Source organism: Castor canadensis, chromosome 14 (genome assembly GCF_047511655.1).
Source record: "Castor canadensis chromosome 14, mCasCan1.hap1v2, whole genome shotgun sequence".
NCBI lineage: Eukaryota > Metazoa > Chordata > Mammalia > Rodentia > Castoridae > Castor > Castor canadensis.
This window is the reverse complement of record NC_133399.1, coordinates 97,895,789-97,922,014: the sequence shown is the minus strand read 5'-3', so window position 1 is coordinate 97,922,014 and position 26,226 is coordinate 97,895,789.

Below are 26,226 nucleotides of genomic sequence, written 5' to 3'. Positions count from 1 at the left end.
TCCTTTTTATTACTTCACTTTTAGCCTAATTATGCCATTAAGGATGAGGTGGTTTTTGAAGGGTCTTTTTTTTTGTTTATTTATTCATTTATTCATATGTGCATACATTGTTTGGGCCTTTTCTCCCACCTGTCCCCTGCCCTCTCTCTTTCCCCTCCACCCCCCTCACTTCCAGGCATAACCTGTTCTGCCCTCTTCTCCAATTTTGTTGAAGAGAAGACATAAGCAATGATAGGAAAGACATAGTGTTTTTGCTAGTTTGAGACAAAGATAGCTATACAGAGAGATTCCTAGCATTGCTTCCATGTACATGTATATTACAACCTGAATTGATTCATCTGTACCAGACCTCTTCAGTACTTACTGGTCACCTTCCCATAGTGACCTCTGTCATTTAAAGGTTACTATATTAGCTCCTGTACAGTGGGGACATTAAATACTTTCAAGTTTTGGGTTTCTTACCTTTCCCTATTCCTCCTGTATGTATTCTCCTCTTAGCATGTGACCCATGTCCAATAATATTACTGCATTTGTTTTAGGTCTAAAGTCCTCATATGAGGGAGAATATATAATTTTTGGCCTTCTGGGCCTGGCTAACTTCGCTTAAGATGATGTTCTCCAATTCTATCCATTTACTTGCGAATGACAAAATTTCATTCCTCTTCATGGCTGAGTAAAATTTCACTGTGTATAAATACCACATTTTCTTAATCCATTCATTGATAGTGGGGCATCTTGGCTGTTTCCATAACTTGGCTATTGTGAATAGTGCTGCAATAAACATGGGTGCTTGTGGAATAACCTGAGTTGCATTTCTTTGGGTACAGCCCTAGGAGTAGGATTGCCAGATCCTATGGCAGATCTATGTTTAGTTTTTAAAGAAGCCTCTATATTGTTTTCCAGAGTGGTTGTACTAGCTTACATTCCCACCAGCAGAGTATGAGGGTTCCTTTTTCCCTACATCCTCACCAACACTTGTTGGTGTTTTTGATGATAGCTATTCTAACAGGGGTGAGGTAGAATCTTAGTGTGGTTTTGATTTGCATTTCATTTATGGCCAGAGATGGTGAGCACTTTTTCATGTGTTTTTTTGGCTATTTGGATTTCTTCTTTTGAAAAAGTTCTGTTTAGTTCAGTTGCCCATTTCTTTATTGCTTCATTGATTTTGGGGAAGTTTAGTTTTTTGAGTTCTCTGTATATTCTGGTTATCAGTCCTTTGTCTGATGTATAGCTGGCAAATATTTTCTCCCACTCTGTGGGTGGTCTCTTCAGTTTAGAGACCATTTCTTTTGTTGTGCAGAAGCTTTTTAATTTTATGAAGTCCCATTTGCCCATCCTTTCTCTTAGTTGCTGAGCTGCTGACATTCTATTAAGGAAGTCCTTGCCTATACCTATTGCTTCCAGGGTATTCCCTGCTCTTCTCTGTACTAGCTTCAGAGTTTTGGGTCTGATATTAAGGTACTTGATCCATTTTGAGTTGATACTAGTAAAGGGTGATAAATATGTATCTTGTTTCAGTTTTCTGCAGGCGGATAACCACTTTTCCCAACAGTATTTGTTGAAGAGGCTGTCTGTTTTTGGCACCTTCGTCAAAAATAAGGTGGGCATAGTTGTGTGGATTCATATCCAGGTCTTCTATTCTGTTCCCACTGGTCTTCATATCCATTTTTGTGCTAGTACCATACTGATTTTATTGCTATTGCTTTGTAATGTAATTTGAAGTCAGGTATTGTGATACCTCCAGCATTGCTCTTTTTGCTGAGTATTGCCTTGGCTATTCGCAGTCTCTTGTGTTTCCAAATGAACTTTAAGGTAGATTTTTCAATCTCTGTGATGACTATCACTGGGATTTTGATGAGAATTGCATTGAACATGTAGATTGCTTTTGGTAGTATAGCCATTTTTACTATGTTGATTCTACTGATCCATGAGCATAAGAGATCTTTTCACCTTCTGTAGTCTTCCTCAATCTCTTTTTTCAGAGATTTGTAGTTCTCCTTGTAGAGGTCATTTATATCCTTTGTTAAGTTTACTCCTAGGTATTTGATTTTTTTTGAAGGTATTGTAAATGAAATTGTTTTCATATATTCTTTCCTTATTTGTTCATTGTTGATGTATAGAAAAGCTAATGATTTTTGTAAGTTGATTTTGTATCCTGCCACATTGCTGTAGCTGTTTATGGTGTCTAGGAGTTTTGAGGTAGAGTTTTTTGGGTCTTTAAGGTACAGGATCGTGTCATCTGCAAATAGGGATATTTTGACAATTTCTTTACCTATTTGTATTCCTTTTATTTCTTCTTCTTGTCTTATTGCTCTGGCCAGGAATTCCAGGACTATGTTGAATAGGAGTGGGTAGAGTGGGCACCCTTGCCTCATTCCTGATTTTAGGGGAAATGGTTTCAGTTTTTGCCCATTAAGTATGATGTTAACTATAGGTCTGTCATATTTAGCTTTTATAATGTTGAGGTACATTCCTTGTATTCCTGGTTTTCTTAGAGCTTTTATCATGAAGTAGTGTTGGATCTTATCAAAGGTTTTTTCTGGATCTACTGAGACATCAAGTGGTTTATGTCTTTACTTCTATTAATGTGCTGTATTTTATTTATAGATTTGCATATGTTGAACCACCCATGCATCCTTGGGATGAAGCTGACTTGGTCATGGTGAATGATCTTTTTGATGTGTTGTTGGATTATGTTTGCCATTATTTTATTGAGGATTTTTGCATTGATATTCATTAAAGAGATTGGCCTGTAGTTCTCATTTTTGGATGCGTCTTTGTCTGGTTTTAGGATAGTGTAATGCTGGCTTCATAGAATGAGTTAGGCAGTATTCCTTCCCTTTCTATCTTTGGAAAATTTTCAGGAGAATTGGTATTAGTTCTTCTTTAAAGGTCTGATAGAATTCAGCAGAGAATCCACCAGGTTCTGGACTTTTCTTTTTTTGGGAGACTCTTTATTGCTGCTTCAATTTCATTTCATGTTATAGATCTATTTAAGTGGTTAATATGCTCTTGGTTCAATTTTGGATGGTTACAAATATCTAGAAATTTGTCTATTTTTTCAAGATTTTCAAATTTATTGGAATATAGGTTCTCAAAGTAGTGTCTGATGATTCCCTGGATGTCATTGGTGTTTGTTATTATCTCCCCTTTTGTGTTTCTGATTTTAGTGATTTGGGTGTTTTTCCTCCTCATTTTAGTCAGATTTGGTCTATCAGTCTTGTTTATTTTTTCAAAAACCAGCTTTTTGTTTCATTGATTCTTTGTATGGTTTTCTTGGTCTCTATTTCATGAATTTCAGCCCTTATTTTTGTTATTTCTCTCTTTCTGCTTGTTTTGGGTTTTGCTTATTTTTGTTTTTCTAGGAGTTTGAGATGTAGCATTGGGTCATTTAATTGAGAACTTTCTGTCCTTTCAATATATGCAGTTATGGCTATAAACTTTCCTCTTAGGACTGCCTTTGCTAGGTCTTTTTTTTTTCTTTTAACTATTTGGGCACTCTGAATTCTGAAGGACAGTCTTGCCATGTATATTACTCTTGGGTGATAGTTTTTTTTTTCCCCAATACTCTGATTACTTCATCTCCCTCTCACCCAGCCTGCAATTTTTCTGAATATCTACTGGTATTTTTACAGGGGTTCTATTGTATGTGATGAATTGTTTTCCCTTGCTGTTTTTGTATTTTCTTGTGACAAGCTCAGGCTGATCTCAAACTCTCTGTCTTCCTGTCTTAGCCTTCCAAGTGTTGGAATTATAGGCGTTCATCGCCATACTTGGCTTTCTTGCTGTTTTAAAAAATCTCTTTGTTTTTAACTTTTGAAAATTTGTCTACAATGTGTCTTGGTAAGATTTTATTTTGCATTTGTGGTTCCTAATGCTTTGTGTACCTGAATATTCCTTTCACTATCTGGTTTGGAAAGTTTTTTGCCATTATTTCTTTAAATATGCTTTCTGCCCCTTTCTTTTTTTGATCCTTTGGACTAACACATGTGTACACTAGTTCACTTTGCATCTTTTAAGCCCTGTAGGGTTTACTCATTTTTTTAAAATTATTTTTTGTTTTGCAGTCAATTTCAAATGACCTGTCTTCAAGTTCACTGATTTTCTGCCTGACTGAGTTTGCCACTGAAGCTCTGTATGAAAATTTAAAGTGTGGTCATTTTGTTTTTCAACTCCAATATTTGTTTGGTTCTTTTTTCTGGCTTCTAGATCTTCATTGAATTCCTCTTTGTTTCACATATTGTTCTACTGATTTTGTTTAGTTGTCTATGTTCTCTTGTAACTCAGTTCTTCTTTAAAGATGATTTCTCTGAGTTCTTTGTCAGGCAGTTTTTGTATCTCCATTGCTTCAGGGTCAGTTACTAGTGTTTTATTTTTTCACTTGTTGTTATCCTGTTTCCTTGACTATTTGTGATCCTTTTGTCCATGTGTTGTTATCTGTGCATTTAAAAATAGAGACCCACCAGAGTCTTTTGGGACTGGGTTAAGCAGAAAATATCTTTCATCAGTCAGCCTTTACTGAGATTTTAGGCAGTTTTTGTAATATGGTCCATGGCAAGAGTTATTATTGGAATCTTTGGGGACTAGGGACTGGCTTGGTGCCTAGATCAGAAAGTAGGCATGCCTGGTGATTGGTTCCATAAGAATTAGTCTTGAGCCTCCATCACTGAGGCAGACCTGGAGCTTAGATCTCCTGAAATATGTTTGTAGGGTTCATGGACTGTGTCCATGGGGGAGGGCATGGAGTGTGTTTTAATAGAGGTCAGGGTGAAGCTTGAGTGCACAGGTACTGATCTATCACCAGAGTGAGGCGTTCAGGCCTTAAATTTTGGAGGCTGACCTACTATTGTGATCAGCCTGCTATCTGGGTACATGGGACAGACCTGGAACCTGAGACCATGTGAGTTAGTCTTGACTCTGAGAAGTCTGAATATAAGGTCAGGCTTGGATATCATAGATCCAGGCTGGCCAGCCCAATGCCAAGGTATACTAACATGAGCCTAGACCCTAGGTTTATAGAAGCCTAGGGTTATGGAGCTTGATGTTGGTGTGTTCCTGAGGCAGGCACAGAGCCTTTGTTTATAGAGTATGAGACCATAGCAGCTGGTTTGTGTACTGGGACCACAGAAGCTAGCTTGGCCACTGGGTGGTTCTGGAGTCCGTATCTGTGGGGGGCAATCTGGACCCCATGTCTGTGGGTGGTGGCACAGTGCCTGAGACTATGAAGGTTTTACTAGAGATGAGGGTCCATGGGAGCTGGGTCCCATGGGTCCTATGTAAGGCATACCTGGATGCTGGGTCTTCAGGTGCTGGCCTGGAGTCTATTGCTGTTAAGATCAGCATAGTGTTGGGGCCAGTTTGTAGTCTGGGTGGGTTTACAATGTGAGTCTATGTGGGTTAGCCTGATGCCTGGAGCCAACATGAATTTTGGTTGGGTCTTGATTCTTGGGCCTTTTGGAGCTGGGCTTGGACGTAGGACTATGGGAACTGCCATGGAGTCTGGGGATTTAGGACCTGAAACTGGGGTTAGCCTGGAACCTGGAGAAGGGTCTGGAGTCCAGAGCCATAGGTATTGGCATGGAGTCTGAGACCAGGGTTGCTGATCTGGGGTAGAGCTGGTGTTGGGGGATGGGAGGTTATTGCAAAATCAAGTGCTTATTCATTTGCTTTTCCTCATCCAGAGGTTATTTTTCTCTCCACATATGCTCAGGCTTAGAGGAAAGGTGGCTTGCATAATGTGAAACTGTCCTTCCTACCATCTTCAACATGTCTTTTCTTATTTCTGTGTTACAGCAGGTGCTGTCATCTCTCATCCGGATTTCTTAGCTCCTGTGAAAGTATTTTCATGCGTGGACAGCTATTCAAATTGATTCTTCTGTGATGTGACAAGAGCTGGGTAGTCCTATCCCATCATCTTGCTGATGTCACTTTGTCACTGTTGATTCAAGAGACATCTCAATGCTGTAGAAAACAAAATGTTAGAGACAAAGATATCTTTATACTGTTGAAGTTTAAAAGACTGACTTTTTCCTCACTTAGCCCACTTCACTGAGAATTGGTATTGTTTGTCAAATTTATGATTGTCTCCTCTTTACTCAAAGTGCTGCAAAAACCCTATGCATTTATGGTTTTCGTTTGTGCATATTAATTATACAAGAGGGTTTCAATGTGGTATTTCCACACATGAATATAATGTGCTTTGATTAAACTCACTGCTTCTATTATTCTTTCTTATCTCCCTCACCCCTTTTAAAATAATTTTAACAGATTTCATGATTCTATTTTCATATGAAGTACCTCTATCATAATCATACCCCATCTTCATCTTCTTCTACCCGCTAAATCAGTGAATTAAAACTGAAATTTTAAATACTTTGGATTTAACTGTAGCGTTTGTGATTAATGGAGATGTTTCAGAACAGGTAGAGACGTAGTGCTTAGGCAGGTTGATAAACTGGAACTCTTTCAAATATTTATTCAGCATTTATTAGAAGACAAACATGAAGCAGGTTTGGAAAAGAGGAATACAGAGAGAGGTCAGTGTCTGCTCTTGGCAGCAGTTCTGTGCTACAGCAGTGCAGTTGTGTCTCTAAATTATATTCTGTTCAGTGGAACAAGAATCCCCTGAAGTATCCAGACCACTCTCTTGGAAGAGGTTCTCCTTTTGGGCTTTGCATCATTTATCCTCCACTTCTTCCTGAGAGGAGTTTGGGTGAATATATTAATATACACAATGCACTTCTTATGCTTTAAAAAAGAATACCTCGGAACTGGAGATATGGCTCAAGTGGTGCCTGCTTTATAAACATGAAAGCCTGAGTTCAAACTCCAGTCCCACCAAAATAAGTAAATAAATAAATAAATAAATAAATAAAAATAGTAAAATTAAAAAGTATGCTCTAGCGATCAGCTTATGGCTTTGGAGGACTGGATGCCTTGCCTGACCGGATTCAACTCAATGTTGGAACAAAGAACAAATAAATAATTAAAATTAAATCACCCCACAACATCTTTTATTAGAAAATACTGGTCTGATTTCACTTCATCCCTGTGTTCTTCTTTTAAAAAGCCAGTAGTTGAATGACTCTGAGGCTTTCAGTCTGGAATTCTGAAAGGAACAAGCAGATCCAGTTGAAAGAAGACACACTTGTACACACACACACACACACACACACACACACACACACACACACACCACCTGGTTGGAACTCTGTTTTATGACACACCTAGCTAAAAGATATATGAGATTACAAAGGAAATGTTAAAATAAACTTCTGATTTTCTTTATTTGAAATTTCATAGCTGATGCCACCATGCTGAATTTTTGTATAATGAGATGTAAGTTTTCCTTTTTTTTTTCTTCCTTTTTTTTTCCTTTTGTCTAATTCTTGATTAACACCAAGTCCTGAGAGTGTAGTAAAATTGAGGCTATTGTAAATGGGCCTGTTTTGGTAGAAGGTATTTGAGAAGGGAAGTGGTTATATTTTTTGTTTTTTTCTTTCAGAACAGAGCTCCCCACTCACTCCCAAATGGAGAAATGTGGGGAGAAGAGGCATATTTTTACTTGGGAAGGTTGTGTTCTCTTTCATGTGCATGCTATTTCAATGGAAATAATGCTTTTGAAAGGACAGTTGTTATTTATAAAGAAGGCTCTGTTTAGAGGCAAAATTTGTCCAAAATTCTTAAAAGATTATTTTTGCTTTAGAACATTTCCTTGAGTTTCCAATAGTCGCCTTTTCTGTTTACCAGCTAGAAAAGGACTTTGGCCTTCTGTATAGTTAGTCAGTGTTATAGATAGGGCTATTCTACTTTTAAATACTCCCCTTAAGAAGTGAAAGGCCCTTCCATGTAAAAATGGTGGTCTAACCTCTGAGAAGGAGATAAGCTGTTAGGATACTTGTGGAGGTGAAGCTAAGAGCAGAGGGATGTAGCATTAGGGCTTAGGGATCACTCGGCCTGAATATTGACCTCATAGTGCAGATTATTTTCATTTGTTCACCTTCTCTATATTCAGAGGCTCAGAGACATGTAGAGGAAATTCTGCTGACTTGGATTTTCCCACAGCCACAGGCATACTGACAGGGTACCTCTGGTTTAAAGAGGCATCCATCTAAGTGGTTCACAAGCTCAACTAGTAAGCATGACTCATAGACAGATCCTACTGTATTAGCCTTCTTGGGTCCAAGCATAGAGCTCATACATAAATATAGCTCTGCAGTGATCACTGCCTTGGTTTGAGCCAATGGGCAATGTGGGGCAAGACTCAGCCTCCATTCTGCCACATCTGTTTGAGCTGTTTAACTAGAACTACAAGAAACGGGATGTGTTGCTTCTTGCCTCCATACCTGAGCCTGAGAAAGAAGTGTCTTTTTTTTAACAAGGAGGAATTTTTAACTCTTTTGTTGGAGTTTGTTTTAGATTTGTTTTCCCTTACTGCTTTTTTTCTCATGCTTTTATCTAATTATCTAATTTTATATATCTAATTATCTATATGTAATATTATAGAGATAATCTATATATCTATATAATAGATATATAATCTAATTATATATAATATATAATATATATGCTAATATATATTATATATAATTATATCTATTTTCTCTCTTCTTTCGCAATTTTATTTCTTTTGTTCTTTTTTATATTAATTCTACTTCCATTGTTGTATATCTTTTTAACCTATTCTATTTTATTACTGTCACTTTCTTTTCTATGGTCATTGGTGCTACAGATGTTGTTATTTTTAATAGGTTTTATTGTATGTCTATCTGTTTGAATTGAAATTGTTGATGTTACTGTTGGGCATGTTCTCTTCCCAAAACAATGCTGAGAACTGAGTACCATTTAGAACATCCCTATTTGAACTGAGAGAAATTTCACCTTACTCCATCCACAACCTAGTCCTGCTCAAACTCAGATGAATACCTCAACATAAAGAATTGGGTAGGAGGAGATAAAAGACCCTAGTTAATGTCCTGGTAAACAGTAGGCACAAATAAAGGGCCCATTAAGACCCACTACTGTTTATTCACCCATGTAGCAACAATGGAGAGAAATAAAAACGTGCCATCACGCCACACTTTAGCATAGGTCACCCCACACACATTTTCAACCTGCAGAGTGCTGACAAGTCTGGAAGAGTAACCATAGAAAATATACCTGATATTATCTGCTGCCTATAGTATAACTGCCTGAACTATCATAAAGACTCCACTCATGTGAAACCTTTGGAAAAAACATATCCCCCAGGTTCTGACACAGTGTACACAGAATGAGAATCTGTTAAATGCAGCCTAAGAAGTCACGTGGAAATTACAATAAGTAGTCCAGTTACAAGAAAACTCATCAAACTAATAACTCAGCCACATTGTCAACATGAGGCTATCCTTCAGAAGACCCACACTTAAAAGTGGAATAGATATCCATCTGAACAGATTGGTACAGATCACAACATGGAAACAAAAGAAAAATTTAAAAACCAAGGAAACATGACTCCTCCCAAAGTTCATAACTCTAAAAATATTGAAGTGGATTAAATGCCAGATAAAATAAAAATAATGATTTTTTTAAAAGGGTACAATGATTTCCAAGACAACACAGAAAAATAGCTGAATGAAACAAGGAAGACAGTTTCGGGAATGAATGAGGAACTTAGTGAAGTGACAGAGATTTTGAAAAAGAGCCAAACCGATATTTTGGAAATGAAACACTCAATGAGTCAAATTTAAAAATTCAGAGGAAAGTCTCATAAATAGACTAGATCAAGCAGAAGAATATCAAGGATTAAAGATAATCTAATGAATTATAATATTCAATATTAGTACCCTTTTGAATGTTTATCATTAAATATTTTTAAAGCACTTACTGATAAGCCTTTGTTTCAAGCACTCTTTGAAAGATTCTATTTTCCCTTTAATGTACAGAGCTGTTGGAGGATAGGAAGAGTTAATTCTCTAACTGACAGATGCTAGACACTTCTCTGGGGTTCTGGTTGCCTTGAGCAAAGTAATGCCAACCATGCAGGTGGCCTGCCTTCATGCCAATACCCAAAGGACTACCCTGGCTTCAGAAGACACTGCCCAAGCAAACAGCTTGTATTGGACTTCCACTCAAAGGAAAACCAACTGCCATAACTGCCACTTCTAACCAGTCCAAAGCAGGGGGCACTTTGGCACAAAAGAAGATTTTTGATTAGTGCAAACACAATCTATCTGCATAATGGACTGCACTATGATTGGTGCAAACAGGAGACTGTCATGAATGTTACAGACACCTTTCCCCTTTTGGCTATATAAGCGGTCTTCTTACATCATATGTGAGCAGCTAAGAGATACCCTCCTTGCTGACCTCTAATGTTACAACATGTGGTCCCAAAAAAAGACTTTCTCTTGCCCTCCTTTGCAGAGCTATTTTTTTCAAAGGAAAAGAAGAGAATCAGCAGTGGTGGCAGTGAGAAAGCTTCCTTGGAAGAAGGGCAGTAGTAAGGCCAGCAAGCTAAGTGGCCTGAGCAAAACTGACAGGACTGATGGGAAAAACAGCAGCCAACAGTACAGAATATTGGCAGACAGTGGAGAGTTGTGACACTTACAGCCTCAGGTCACCCAGGGTACAAAGAGCTGTAATATTTAGGGCTTCAGGCTGAACCCTGTTTAGTTGCTCTAGTTCTCAGAGCCTTTGGGCCTGCACCTTGATGCATGTTCACTGTCCTAACTATCAAAGGCCCAGGGATAACTATCACTTTTCACTGTCATCCACGCTGCTTTCTGGAAATACCACAAGAGACCAGAATAATTAGAGGAGCTTCTCCTTGCCTACCCATGATTTCTATCAGAGTAGAGCAAAAGGATTCCAGCCAGCTGGTTTGGAACATTAACATCAATTAAAAAATGCAAACTGACTAATTGTATTAAAAAAACGAGATCTGATTGCTTTCTCTCTGCAAGAAGCTCAACTCATTTGTAGAGATATGCACAGACTGAAAATGATATTCCAAACAAATGGAATCTGAAAGGAAGCAGGAATACCTATACTCATATGTGACAAAGCAGACATCAAGCCAAAATTAATAAAAAAAGTCAAAGAAGGTCAGTACATATTAATAAAAAGAATAATCCATTAAGAGGGTTTAGTGATTATAAATATATATGCACCTAATTTCATAAAACAAACACTATTAGTCATAAACAGTAGGTCCAAATACAGTAATAGTGAATTCAATACCACACACTAATCAATAGATCATTTGAACAAAAAGCTGCACTATAGATCAAATGGACTCTACAGACTTCTACAGAATATTTCATCCAACAGCTGCAGCTCATGGAACTTTCTCCAAAATAGATCACACTTTAGGTCATAAAGCAAGTCTTAACAAATAGAAAAAAAATTGAGTGAACTTCTTGCATTTTATCAGAGCTTAAGGGAATAAAACTATAAATAAACAGCAAGAGAAACTACAGAAACTTTATGAACATGACTATTGAATAATATGCTTTTGAATGATCAATAAGTAATTGAAAAAACTGGGGTAAGAAGGGTTTAAAATTCCTAGAATCAAATAAAAATGAAAACTAATCAGAATCTGTAGGATAGAGTGAAGGTAGCTCTAGGAGGAAAGTTTATAACTATGAGTAAGTACATAGCAATTTCAAGAAATAACCTAATGATACAATTTTAGGTCTCAGAAAATAAGGAAAAACCAAATTCAAAACTAGTAGAAGGAGAGAAATAATAAAGAGTAGAGCTTAAATTGTGAAATAGGGACTAAAAGAACAAAACAAAGGATCAGGAAACAAAAAGTTGTTAAAGATAAACAAAATTGACCTACCTTAGCCAAATTAACCAAAGGAAAGAGAGAGGTCACCCACATTAAGATAGAAACAAAAAGGGTTTTTTTTTTTTTTGTAATATAGATAAGTGAAATCCATGGGATCATAACTGACTATTTTGAAATTATATATTCCAATAAATTGAAAAATGTATGAGAAATGATAATTTTTAGATACATATGCTTTTGCTGAAATTGAACCAAGAGGTTATTTAAAAAAAAACCTAAATAGATCAATAACTGATGAAATTGAAACAGTTTTAAAACATTTCTCAGAAATAAAAACAAAAGCAAAAAACAGGACTGGACAGATTCACTGCTGAATTGAACCAGTATGAATTAAACCAGGAACATTGGTACTCCTCAAACTGTTCCATAAAATAGAAATGAAAGGACTCCTCTTTGATACCAAAACCAGATAAGGACACAACAAAAACAGAAAGATACAGGTCAATAGACTTCATGAACATATATGCAAAAATCCTCAATAAAATACTTGTAAACCAAAGTCAATAATATAGTAAGGGATGAAAGGATGTGTCAGCAAACACAAAAAAGGAAACACAATATAGTGCATAAATAGAATCAAGCCTAAAATTACATGATTATCTCAATAGTTGCGGAAAAGTGTCTGAAAAATCCAACATTCCTTTATGCTAAAAGTCTTAAAGAAATTAGACATAGAATGATCATTCCTCAACATAACAATGGTTATATATGGCAAACCCATAGCCAAAATCATACTGAATAGGGATAAGCCAAAGCATTTTCTCTGAAACCAGGAATAAGTCAAGGTTGTCTACTGTCACCACCTTTATTCAATATTGTACTTGACTTTTTGGTAAGGCAAGAGAAAGAAATGAAAGGGTTACCAGTAGGAAAGAAAGAAATCAAATTATCCTATTTTCAGTTGATATGACCCGAAAGACACCACCAAAAGACTCTTAGAACTGATAAACAAATTGAGGAAGGTGACAGGATACAAAATCAATATACAAAAACAGGACATTTTCCAAACACCTATAACAAATTCTCTGAGAAAGAGGCCAGGAAATTAATCCAGTTCCCAATAACCCCATCAAAAAGAAATACCTAGGAATAAACTTAACCAAGGAGGTGAAAGACTTTTATAATGAAAACTATAAAACATTGAAGAAAGGAATTGAAGAAGACAGTAGGAGTTGGAAAGCCATCCATGACCATGGATCAGCAGAATTAATACCATTACAATGGCTATATTATCAAAAGTGATACACAGATTCAATTCAATCTCCATCAAAATTCCACTAATATTCTTCACAGAAATACAAAAAACATTCTAAAGTTTCTGTGGAAGTACTAGGGATCCTGAACAGCCAAAGGAATTCAGAACAAAAGGGGCACTGCAGGAGGAATCACAATACTTGATTTCAAAATATATTACAAAGTCATAGTAACAAAACATCATGGCACTGTCACAAAACAGGTGCGTAGAACAATGCAACAGAATAGAGGACCCAGAAATAAACCCATGCATCCATTGCCAAGTTATTATCAACAAAGGTGCCAAAAGACAGCCTTGTCAACGAATGGTGATTGTAAAATTGAAGATCCACATGGTGAAGATTGAAAATAAATCTTATGTCTCCCCCTGGACAAAAAAATCAATTCAAAATGTATCAATGCCCTTAATGTAAGACTGAAACTCTGAAATTACTAGAGGGTAACATAGGGAAAACACTTTAAGATACAGACACGGGCAAAACTTCCTTAACAGGCTGTCAGTGTCTCAGGAAATAAGAGCAAGCATTGGCAAATTGGGATTGCTTCATATTTAAAAGTTTCTGCACAGCAAAGGGAACAATTAACAGACTAAAGAGAGAATCTACAGAATGGGAGAAAGTCTTTATCAGGCATTCATCTGACAGGAGAGTAACATCCAGGATATATAAAATTTTATCAGCAATTTTGACTCAAAAAATGTGACTGCAAAAGAATAAGCAATCTAATCATTGAAGAGACAAATGAGCTGAACAGAAACTTCCCCAAAAAAGAAGTATCAATGGCAATAATTATATGAAAAAATGTCCACGTCTGTAGCTATCAGGGACATGCAAATCAAAACTATGCTGAGATTCCATTTTACCCCCAATCAGAATGGGTATCATCACTAATGCAAAAAACAACAAGTGCTGATGAAGATGGAGGAAAAGAGAATCTTTGTACACTATTGTTGGCAATATAAATTGCTTAGTCACCATGGAAATGGCATAAAGCTTCCTCAAAAAAATCTGTAATAAACCTGGGCATAGAATCACATGTCTGTAATCCCAGCTCAGAAGACTGAAGCAGGAGATTTCATGTTTGAAGCCAGTCTGGGCTACATAGTGAGTTTAAAGGATCCTGTGCTCCTTGTAGTTAAACACTGTCCAAACAAAAAAATAAACAACTCTGTTTACAATATTTTAGGCTTTGTTCAGCTGGCTTCTCCAAATTTTTCCAAAGTTTTCCTGCAAACCATTTCCAAAGTCTTTTCAACATCATCAGGTTTAGTCCCACCAATGACCCTACTTTTGGCTATCAATTTTCTGTTAGTCAGCTTTCCATCACTACGACAAAGTACTTGAAGTCATCAACTTAAAAAGAGGAAAGGTATATTTCAGTTCAAAGTTTTGGAAGTTTCAGCCCATGATCAGTTGACCTCATTGCTTTGGGCTTGTGGTGACACGGCACATGAATGAAAACACTACTGATCTCATGATGACTAGAAAATGAAAGAGAGCAAGAGAAAGAGACCAGGGTCCTACAATTCCCTCTGAGGTCATTTTTCCAAGGACTTCCCAGAAAGCCCTTCCCCTGCAAGTTTCTGCCACATTCCAATAGTACCAGGCTGATAACCATGCCTTGTACACATGAGCCTTTGTGTGTGTGTGTGGGGGGGGGCGTTTTTTTTTTTTTTTAAACAGTACTGGGGTTTGAACTTGGGGCTTCATACTTGCTAGGCAGGTGCTCTACCACTTGAGCCACTCCACCCTGGGGGACAGTCTTTATACAAGTTTGCAGCATTCAATCCAAGGAAACCTGGCCACCACTTCTCCTTCCATTGTAAGCAGTTTGGTAGATTCTATAGGAGTCTAGCTACTTATCTTTCTCCCCTTCTATCATCAGTCTGTTTGTTTATGCGAACTCCATAATTTAGATTCTTTAAGAGAAGAGTATCTCTATTACACCTTGAGCTTATATAATGTATTTAATTCAACTTCTGTGAGAGCACTCACAAAATTTGTGGAATACAAATATTTGTCCAACTATTAATAGAGAGATTTTGGCTAAAGGTAGAATTCAGTAGTAGAGCTTATGCTAAGCATTCATGAGGTCCTGTGCTCAATCCCTAGTACTGAGAGAGAGGGAGGAACGGGTGTGTGTGGGGGGGGATTCATTTCCATTCAGGTATTTTACTTTATAAGGAGCTTCCTTTGCTAGAAAACCTATTCATAAATGGTAGGGCAAATTTAGGTAATCCCTGGTCCTAAACCAAGATCCTTTCAATAGCACAGTATTTCAGTGTAAGCTGTTAGCATTGTCAGCCTATCTTAGGCTGGAGTTTTCACTACCGTAAACTTTAACTTTATTTAATGTTTGGGCATCTTACTGGAGGTTCAAATTCCCAAAGGAGTATGAGAGTATGATTAGCTACCTGTACTAATCAGCATTCATTCAGTCACAAGCAATGAAGATTGACTAAAGCAAACTCAGAAGTGAAATTATTAAGGACAGGAACTATCAGAGAGCTGGTCTGGTGGATAGTCAGCAGGATCCAAGATAGTTTATCATTTCATCTCTTCTCCTCTCTCATCGACCATATGCTTCTTCTTGCTCATCTGTGGCATTTTTCTCTCTATATATGCATAAGCTGAATTCTTACTCTTATATTTCATTGCCTCTGTGTTGGAATTCACATGGATATTTATTGTTAGTCTCTCTCTTGCACACATACGCATAAGCGCATACACCATCACACACATTTGCAAACACACACATCACAATACATTTACTTAACGCTCTTCAGATAATTGACTGTTTTTTTCCTGTCTCCCAATCCTAAATTTCCAGAATGAAAGCATAATAAATCAAGTTTATTTTTGTAATTCAAGTTATGGGCATTACTGGTCATTTTATGAGTGGACTTTCTTTGAAGTGTTCAGTCAAGGAGTCTAGGGAGAGGGCTGTGGTCTTGCATTACAATTCAAGGTTGCATAGTAAGAATGAGTTAAGGAAAGGTCCTGAAAGTCCACACCATGGTTTTTACTTATAAAACCATTCAAGATTTAAGTGAAAATGTTAGATTCAATAGGAGGATGTTTATTGAAATTCCTTGTGTAAGAAGAAAGATGTTCTTCATGAGTGTATGATGTATCTTTTGCTCTAAAACTTAAAATCTAAAAATCACAATGTTTGAAATCTTAAATCTTGAATTCTTTAAGTGAAGAATTAAGGTGTGGCTTAGGTTCTCTGTCTCATGATCTCTCATAGGGTAATAAAAGGGGCATTTGGCACTCTAGATATCTCATGGTTCAACTGGGGAAGTTCACTCCCAACCTTGAATATTTGATTGTTGGCAGCAGTGAGTTCCTCATAGGATGTTAAAATAAGGGCCTCAGTTCTTTTACTTCTTTTGATGGTGGCTTCCCATAGTTCCTCACCATGTAGGCCTTGAATAGGGAATCTTATAACATGGCAGTTGGTTCCATCAAAAGGAACAAGCAAGAGGGCAAAGGAAGGAGAGAGTAAGAGGGAGGGAGTCACAATCTTATTATCTAATCTTAGAAGTGACATCACTTTCAGTGATATCCTATTCACCGAAATAAATACACCAAGTCCATTCCACATTCAAAAGCAGGGATGGCGATCATTTGAGGGTATTCTGGAAAGCTGCCTACTCCAGCCCACTCTCTGGTCCCCAATGTTTAACATCCTTTCCACATGTACAATGTACTCTTAATTTTTCCCCAGAGTCCCTATTATAAGGAGAAGCCATGTTTATGTCCCTTTCTCTTTGAATTGAATAGGATCTGGAATGAACTGAGTAGTTACAATCCAGTATCACAAGCAGAGAAATTGGCACAAAAGGAGAACGCTGACCAAATAAGACTAACATAAGACTAATATTGCCAGCATCTCTTTACATCTTTCCTTCATTGACTGATCAAAGTAAACTCAAGTTTCATACTTTTAGTTTTGCTTTTAGGAGCTAAGCCTCCCATCAGAAGAAGATTAGCTGGAAAATGAGAGAAACACTACTTCATACAATCCACCAAAGTATCAAAATTGCCCATCCAGAGTTTCTGCTTTCAGTAGTGGTGTTTTGGTTTAGACCTGAACCATACCATGCTATGGGTACTGTAAGAAAAATGAGTTCTGATGGTAAAATGTGGTGGCATGAAGTAAAATTTGGACAAAAATGTAAGACAGAGCATTTTAGATGCTGTTGAAATTAAGCAAACAGTGAGCCTTAAACAAGGAAAGGAATTGAGAACTCAGAGATGATTGGGATGGATTGGAAAGAGTTTGGATAAGCAAGAATGGAAACAAGGCCTGATGAGTCACAATTAAGTAAAGAAGATGGAGGGACATTTTAGGCATATGAAATTTTAGGACACAGAAAGGGCCATAAAATTTTGGAGAAAATATTCCACAAGGCTCTTAGTATATGAATTATGTAATTGAACAGTAAATAATACTTATTAATAATTATTCCATAACAGGTACCATGGGGGATCCAAAAAAAGCAAATATAAGCTCTGATCCTTGCCCTTTATAAGGTTTGAGAGATATGATACAGATATACAGTAATGAAAGCCTAAAAATGTGAGTCCTGTGATCAACAATCTAGACAATAAAGGTTATAGGTGTTTGAAAGTGAGACAGGTCGTTTCTGTGGATGAGACTTAGAGTAGCTTTGGAGAGTCCTGTCTTCCTTGATACCATTAAGACCTTGAACCCAGACTAGAGGCTAGGCTGTTTGGACAGGTAGACACAAGTTGAGATAGTGATGGTGGTAATAAGGATTTCATATTGGAGGAATAGTGCAAGAAAAAGAAATAAGTCAGAAAGGAGCAAGATATGTCTACAATTTTATTTCTACAATTTTATGTAGAACACAAGAATTACTTGGTTTTGACAAGGAAATGTGACTAAGCATAGTGGGGGTGGTGTTTTGAAAAAAAATGGGGCTATTTCAGCCAAAATCAGAGAACACAACCTGGAGCCTTGGTTCTTAATGAATTATGGAACAGGAAGCATTTCCATTTGTTAGCTTGTAGGTGGCAGGGTGACCAGAGTGTTTTCCATTTTAGCTCTCCATGCATTTATAATTTGGAACTAGACAGGCGTAATGGCTGGAATGCTGTGTTTTCATAAATGGCCATCCTGGGCAACTGAGAAGGGCATTAGGTGATGCTTTTGGCACTGAACTGTCCTGGAGCACAGTCAATTAACTCATCTCCTTTTGTGTTGCTTTTTAAATGTTCATATAGGAAAAATGAGACTTCTATTTGCCTATTCTATTTCAGTGAGTCTGAAAAGGCAGAATCATTACCAAGCACATAAAATTCCTGATGCTGTAAAGCTGTTGAAGCAATGCTGGTGGATATACTGGGCTCTCCACCATGTTTATTGCTAATGTTCAGTAGTCTTCCTGTTTACTAGTCTTCTCTCAAGTCTTCTAATTTTTTTTTGTTGTTGTGGTTTGCCTTGCACCACACATACACTAATGCCTTGTGTCTAAGTGTGTGGTCTGTGGACCAGGAACATTGAGACTGAGGCCTTGTCTCAGACCTAAGGAATAAGAATCTCCATTTTAAGTTCCCCAGATGTTCTGTATGTTCTTCATAGTTTGAGAGGCACTGTTCCAATACATCCAAAGTTCCTGCCTGGAGAAGGCACTGCCCTTGAGAATCTCTTGTCTCGAATTATCGTAGGGTCCTTTAGGTTTTCCTGTCTTGCTCTTGAGAAAACAGAATAATAATTGGGGTAGGGTATGCAGTTGCCTGAGATGAATGGGCCTCCTAGGACATAGGGGCTGAGAAAGCCCTTGGAGAAGCAGGATCTGGTGACATCTATTCCTAAGCTATTAAAACTTCACAAGTCACTAAATCCTGAGTGTGTGAACTCTGACTTATGGAAACTGGCTGCAGTAGTTAACATTGGTCCCCTGAGAGGGGACTCATGAAGACTGAGAGTGGCATCTCTTAGCCCTCCTCAGTCAGGTTCAGACACATGGATCTAGGGGGTGGAGGCAGGAAAACAAGCGAATGATGCTATAAATACTGTCATAAATGGGCCTGTGTAGGTGAATTTACTGAGTAGCTCTGAGTTAACCTTTATTTTATTTTTTGTAGTGCTGGGATGGAGCCCAGAGCCTCACATGTGCTAAGCAAGCACTCTAACACTGAACTATACTACCAGCCCTACTTACATAATTCTAAAGAAGCCTGATTTTATTAACATTAAAAATTAATTGGCACATAGTAATTATATATTACAGATACAGTGTGACATTTCAGCACATGTATGCAATGTGTAAGATAGAACAATTGTCAAATCTATCACCTCACACATTTATCATTTCTTTGTATTCGGAATATCCAGAGTCCTCTCTACTAGCTATTTTGAAGTATATAATTAATTGCCGTCAACTATAATTATCCAACTGTGCTATAGAGTATGAGAAATTATTCCTCTTGCCCAACTTCACTCCTCAATCTATTAACCAGCCTCCACTTCCACATACTTTCAGGCTTTCATAACCACCATTGTATTCTTTACTCCTATGAGATCAGCTTTTTCATTTACCCATGTAAATGAGTACGGATAGTATTTGCTTTCTGTGCCATAGTTCATTTAGTATATTCAAGTTCCACCCTTATTGCTGCAAACATCAGAATTTCATTTTTGGTGGCTGAATAGAATTCCATTGTGCATACAAACCAAATTTTCATTGTACATTTATCTGTTGACAGACACTTAGGTACATTTCATATTTTGGCCATTTGTGTTGGATATCTTGAAACTTTTTGCAATAATAATGTGAATACAGAAAAATACCCAATAGTGGAATTGCTAGATAATAAGGCAGTTTTAGTTCTAGTTTATTGATTAAACTTCATATTATTTTCCTTAATGACCATACTAAGTACTTTTTATTTCCAATGGCACTGATCTTCCAAGTTATCTTATTCACTTTTGACTTCAAATTTTATCTCATTTGAGTTAATATTTAGCCAGAATCACAAGTTGATGGAATCCATTGAAAGTGTTAACTCTCATTTTGAGCTATTCTTCTCCTTTTCCTCTTTCTCCATAAAAGAGCATTTAGGAGTTGCAAAAATTTATAAACAAATATCATAGATGGTTAGAAAGAGTGTCTGGTCTGTATGTGCACAGATTTTGGTCTCTGCTCTAAGTCTGACTTTGATTTCCTAGCATAGCCTCTCTTCTTCAGTATCCAGTGGGTATTTGGACATTCTTTACTAGCATCTCCTAAAATATGGGTGATCCTGCCTGGAGTTTTGGGCATAATGTTGGCATGTGCTACTGATGACATGCTTTTGTGTCTAGGTCTAAGGTTCCCCCACACTTTGTGGCCTTGATACACCACTTTGTGGCCTTGATATCACCAAGTTGAGCACATTTCAGTATTTTGGTTTCCATCTTGCAAGGAGTCAAATGTCAACTATTTATCTGACTCTGTATTTGAGGGCATAACCTTAAGGTGCCACTATCAGATCCACCCTAAGAGTTTCCTCCATCATCAACCTCTGGTTCTTCTGGTACCATGTAAGGTCACAGTGATTAGTTCAGGAAAATGAAGGGCCTGGAAGTTTAGCTCAGTGGCAGAGCACTTGTAAAGCATGGGCAAGTTTAATCCCAGTACCAGAAAAACAAACAACAACCACAAAAATGGACCACCAACATTGTCATTCTAAAATTCCCTGACAACCAGATCTATTTGTGTGTTTCCTATTTTATCATTACATTTCTCTCTTTCTTAGAGAATATTTTTCTTTCCCTTTCCAGGGCTAATAACTTCAATCTCAGGCTCTAGTTTTAGTGGTTAAGGATTCCTGGAACTTGAGGAGGAGAATTTCTAAGGGAAAAATTCCTGGAACTTGAGGCGGGGAAAAATAGGTCATATTTCAAAATGTATTACTCTACCAAAATTAGAGTAATAAATTAGGAAATCATTAAATATGATTTCACATGTCTGTTTAGGTGAAATCTTCTTTTCTCTTATGACCTTAGCTCTCAGTTTTCTTCAAGCTGCACAGGACTGAAAACTCAAGCACATTTGAGTTTGCCTCCTCTCAAGGGTCACTGAAAATAACAAGAGTCAGAAATTAGGGTTGTCACTCATATTAAAATAACCAGTATGCACATATGGAGACTATATTCCACAAAAGGTAGTGGGAGTTTTAAGCTTTGAGTTTCAATCAACCCAGAAAAATAGTTTGTTTATGACTGAGATACAAGATTGGTTCAACTCTTTGCTCTTTATTATTACAAGTGACAAGTTACCTCTGATTTCTCACTTATCCTCTTAATAGTCTGTGAGTTTAGTTAAAATTTGTTTCTTAAAAATGAAAAGAATAAAAAATATTGAATAAGGTAGTTGGAATATTGATCCCAAACTTCAGGAGATAAATAAGAATAAAAGTAAAATCTTACTGAAGTACCACAGTTCTCCTCCATGTAATTTAGGTTCTTTGCTTTTAGAGAAATATTTTATTAAAAGTATATGTTCTTAATTTATAGAGGATTGAAAAAATACAGAGCTATATGTAGTGTCTGACATTATGAAATTGGAGGAAACAAAAGCATAACTTATATATATTTTTATCTCCATGTCTTTGGTTTAGTGGTGGTTGAAACACTGGAAATTGTTTTGGGCCTTTCGGTATCCAAAGACATCACCCATCCATCTGGAGTGAATCTCAAGATGGGGAAACAGGTCCAACAGTGTACTTGGAAGCTGAAGGCAGAGCAAATGTTTTGTCTTAAAGATTATGTGTTACCTAGAATGTGAATATGAGACCATAATTCAGACAGTTGTTGCTACATTAAGAACTTTGAATTCTGATGTGTGACACAAAGGACACACACGGCTGTAGTCAACAATGTGGAAGAAACTACCTGGCTAAATGATTCATTTTGGAATTTAAATGAGCCCGATGGACAGCCATTATGTTGTACCAAAGTCTGTCCAGGTGTGGTTATATTCCTCTGCCTTCTTTTCTGTGGTAGACAATGAGATTTCAGAGTGGAGGTGGAGAGCAATTGTGTTACACTTTGAGGTTTGGTCTTAATACTGATAATGGAATTCCAGACAGAACCTCTTTCTGTACTTGGGAACAGGAGAGAAGCAAGACAAAGTTAGAGGAAGCATGAATATGAGGCACTTTCTAAGCAGGTCAAAACCTCAATTGTTAGGTTATCATTTTCTGAACCCCAACGTTGTAACAAAGATGATTGAAACTAAAAAAAATTCTGGTTTTGTTAGTCTCTGGATAGGATACTTTTCAAAGCAATTGCCCAATCTTTCGGAGGCTGGAGGACTATTGTCCCTTTAAAAAACTGTTAATGTTCCTTCAAAGTTTTTTTTTTTTTTTTAACCTTAATTCAAGTAAGGAACCAGTGAAATTTACAAGGAACCAGCCAAAATCATTTAGTAACTCTTGACTCAGTATTTTTAGGTTGCCTAGAGTAAACTTTGCTCATTATAATATTAAATTCTCTGCCCAGAGGCATTCCTGACCCCATTTTCTTGAACATGTGATGTGTAACCTTGAGCTGAGCATGCTCAGGAATGTGCCTGCCTGTACACCTGATGAGTAACTCCTGTAGGAATATATGTAAGTTTCCCCAGTAAAAGTCCCTTGCTTTCTCTGTTCAGGGAGGCACTGCTTTGAAAATTCTTTCCACTGCACCTTACTTGTGTTAAGTAACAAACCTTTCTTCACCCTTCTATCTTCTGGCTATGCTTTCACTCACTAAAAGGTTACCGGATTGCATTTGGTTAGAGTGGGAGCACAGGACAGAAGCCCAAGATGAAATACACTTGTTAACTCCTTTTCTCTCAGGGAGCCAGTGCCTACTCAGTGCAGTCTGGCATCACCCATTCAGACATACAGCTGACGTCTGTTAATTCTTTTAATGTGTCTTGAGAGATACATTGACAGCTACAAAAAATTGCTAGAGATTTTGGAAGGTTTCCAAATATAGAGAAAAACTTATACTGCAAAACAATGTATGCCTAGAGAGTCATAGAGATCAGCTTTCCTAGGACACCTGCTGGGGGATAGTCACATTTTCATTATTATTATAATTATTAACACAATCAATTGTGACATTAGTAGGACACACTGTAATGTTTCCACACATACACCATGCATTGATTGCATCCATCCACTCTTGTAACCATTGCCTCCTTCCCCGATATTCCCCTGCCCAAGCACCATTCCCAGTCTCTAAAAGTCTTTCAATTTCTTCCCAGTGATATACACATTTTTAATAAGACAGAGCCACGATGAATATGAGTGATATCAATACAAAACTACAATTTGTCTCTGAGGTGGGTGAGCATGTAGGCAAGATGTCTTCCTGCCTCATAGACTTAACCATCCATATCCATTTCTAGGGTTGAGCTTCCCTTTTTTGGGTGTGTTTCTAGTGATTGTTTAGACATTTTGATGAGGTTTTGTAGCAGGTATCTGGAAAACAAAAGAATTAAGTGCTGTGTAACTCAGTGTTCTTTGGTCCTTTCTTGCCAAAAATGGAAGTGGCCCAGAGTAAGGTACTATTCGCAGACAAAACACTTGTTATTCTGAAGAATTACGTGTGTCCTTAGGTGAGGAAAAGGCACTATCACTTAAACTATGGCTCTTGTTTGTAGTAGTGTTTGCAGACCTTTACATGTGATCTTTCATCACTATGTGACTGTCTACATGACCCCTGGGTGAACGGTGTAGTAAACAGGCCCAGGAACGCCTGCACTCAATCGCAGTGTTGCATTCAACCACGCTTGGCCGGCGACCCATGAAGGAGGACCCAGAACCACAATAAATAAATGTGTTCAGGTCACACATTTATTAAGGGAACTGTTACATGCCTAAGGAAGGGGTCACCAAAGGGAGAAGAGGATCCCTGGCGTCGCCGATCACGTGCGGCACTCTTACTCGGGTCCATCGCAAGGCTGTTGGGGACAAAGGCGACCACCGGTAATGCGACCCAGGGCGGTCGCCTGCCAGAGTGGGGGGAAGGCTGGCCAGGAGAGGCACACAGCAACAGTCCCCAGGGAGAAGTGTGCTCTGGTGGTCGAGTCCAGCTGGTTAGCTTGTATAGTGTCACCAGGGCGTGGTGCCCTTGGGTCTAGTCTGTCCTGCAGCATTAGGGATTGGTTACACCCAATGTATGGGTGTTCCCAGTTTGGCTGAGTGTATCCTCAAACTCTTGCTTGTGTGCTGGCATGTTGTGATATTGCCACGTCTTGACATGAGTGAGTCCATAGTATGTTCATGTCAAATGGCAGCGACAGCAGGGTCACAGGCATCAAGGAGGAACACTAGTCCAGGTATTACATCAGGGGATTTTGTCTCACTGTTGCTCCTAGTTCTAGAAATCACTAAACAAGTGTTAGATACACAAAATTAAGAATAGCTGAGAAGGATCTGATCCTAGCCTCTGTCATTTTGGTTTCAGCTTCTTTCTTCCAGGGGATTATCAGAAGAAAAGGTAACTGAGATAAAATGCTTTTGATATCTGTAGCACTAGGATATTGTCTTCTTTATCTAAGATAGTTTAAGTTTTCATAAAAAAAATGTAGGGCTGCTGGCTTGGCTCAAGCTGTACAGCAGCTGCCTAACAAAGTGCAAGGCCCTCAGTTCAACCCCAGTACCACCAATAAAAATAAAAATAAATAATAAAGTTAGGAGTGTTAGAGCTGAGATAGACTTTAGTCAAGGGTGATATAAACTAACTCTTTAATTTTACATTTATAAAAACCGAGGCCCTGGATGATGGAGTGTGTGAACAATATTGAATACTTACAACTTATTTCTGGACTCAAAGGCCTGTGCTTTACCCCCTAGTCAAGAAGGCAGGGTCATTACTTTCATGTACTTACTTAGATGGTCACATAGCAGTTATGTAAATGGATAAGTCCATGTTTTCAAACAGGTAAGCAAGGGTAATTAACTTTCATGAAATATGAGACGGGCAACTTCAGGACCTTATAACTCAGTACCAAAACATTTAAAAAAATTATTCTCATCTGGACACCATCAAGATGACTTCGTGAGGCATCATTCAAACCATGATTTCTAAGGTCATGACACTTGAATTTAAAAAGACTTATTGCCACTGGAAAGTAGAATAATAGGTCCAAAGCATTTGCAGAAATAAACTGCTAAAAATAGAAATTTCTTCCCTTGATTTTCTGGTGACTAGATGAAGCTCCTTTTTTGATAGCATCTACTGACATCTAGTGTTGTGCAGAGTAATTTGCACACACCTGCTCTAGAAGATCCCCATGATAGAGATCATAAAGACAACTACCCCTGAAGTGAGTTTCTGCATTCCATTACTTAGATTACTGTAGAGATGCCATTCTTGGTAAGAGGTACTATTACTCTGTTTGCCTTTCTCTGCTTTGCAAATAGCATCTGATAGAGGATTTAGAGAAGTGGCAGAGCAGTGCCTTTGTTTGATTTACGTGTGAGAAGAATGTCCTTCTGAATAAATGTAATTTGTAGTTTTCTGTTGACACAGTGATCTCAGGTAGCACATGTTCTCCCTCTTTCTCCCAGGGCCCTGTTCTAATTTACGTGTTCTTGTTCATTCTGATATTAGTCCATATCCTTCTGTTGTCTCCAGTGTGAAAAGACAAGAAGTTATAGAAATACAGAATTGGAAAGAATTTAGAATCATATCATCTAGGATCTCCCTCATCTTTCTACCAGCAAAGGCAGAAAAATCAGAAAGATGTGGTATTTCCAGAATTCTTAGCTGATAATATCAATATCAAAATAAGAAATTTAGATCAGAAGAAAGAAATATTCCTATCAGTTGGTCTGATGAGAAAACCCAGGCATAGAAAATGTGTCATCCCAGCTTGTTCAGCATGCTAGAGGCAAAACTTAGCCTCTAACTGTCCCTGTGGGACCAGGCTGACTCCTTCACCACCCTGGACCAAAACGAGGATGTAAACTAACACCTTTGTCACTTCTGAATATAAAACAAAAGAGAAGGTCGCAAAGGGCAAGTTATGGCATGTTGGAACCTATTGGCATGATGGTTATTTGTGCTCCTGGGATTTTATATCCCCATGTGAGTTTGTAGCTAGGTAGTATATTCTCTATGAGTTC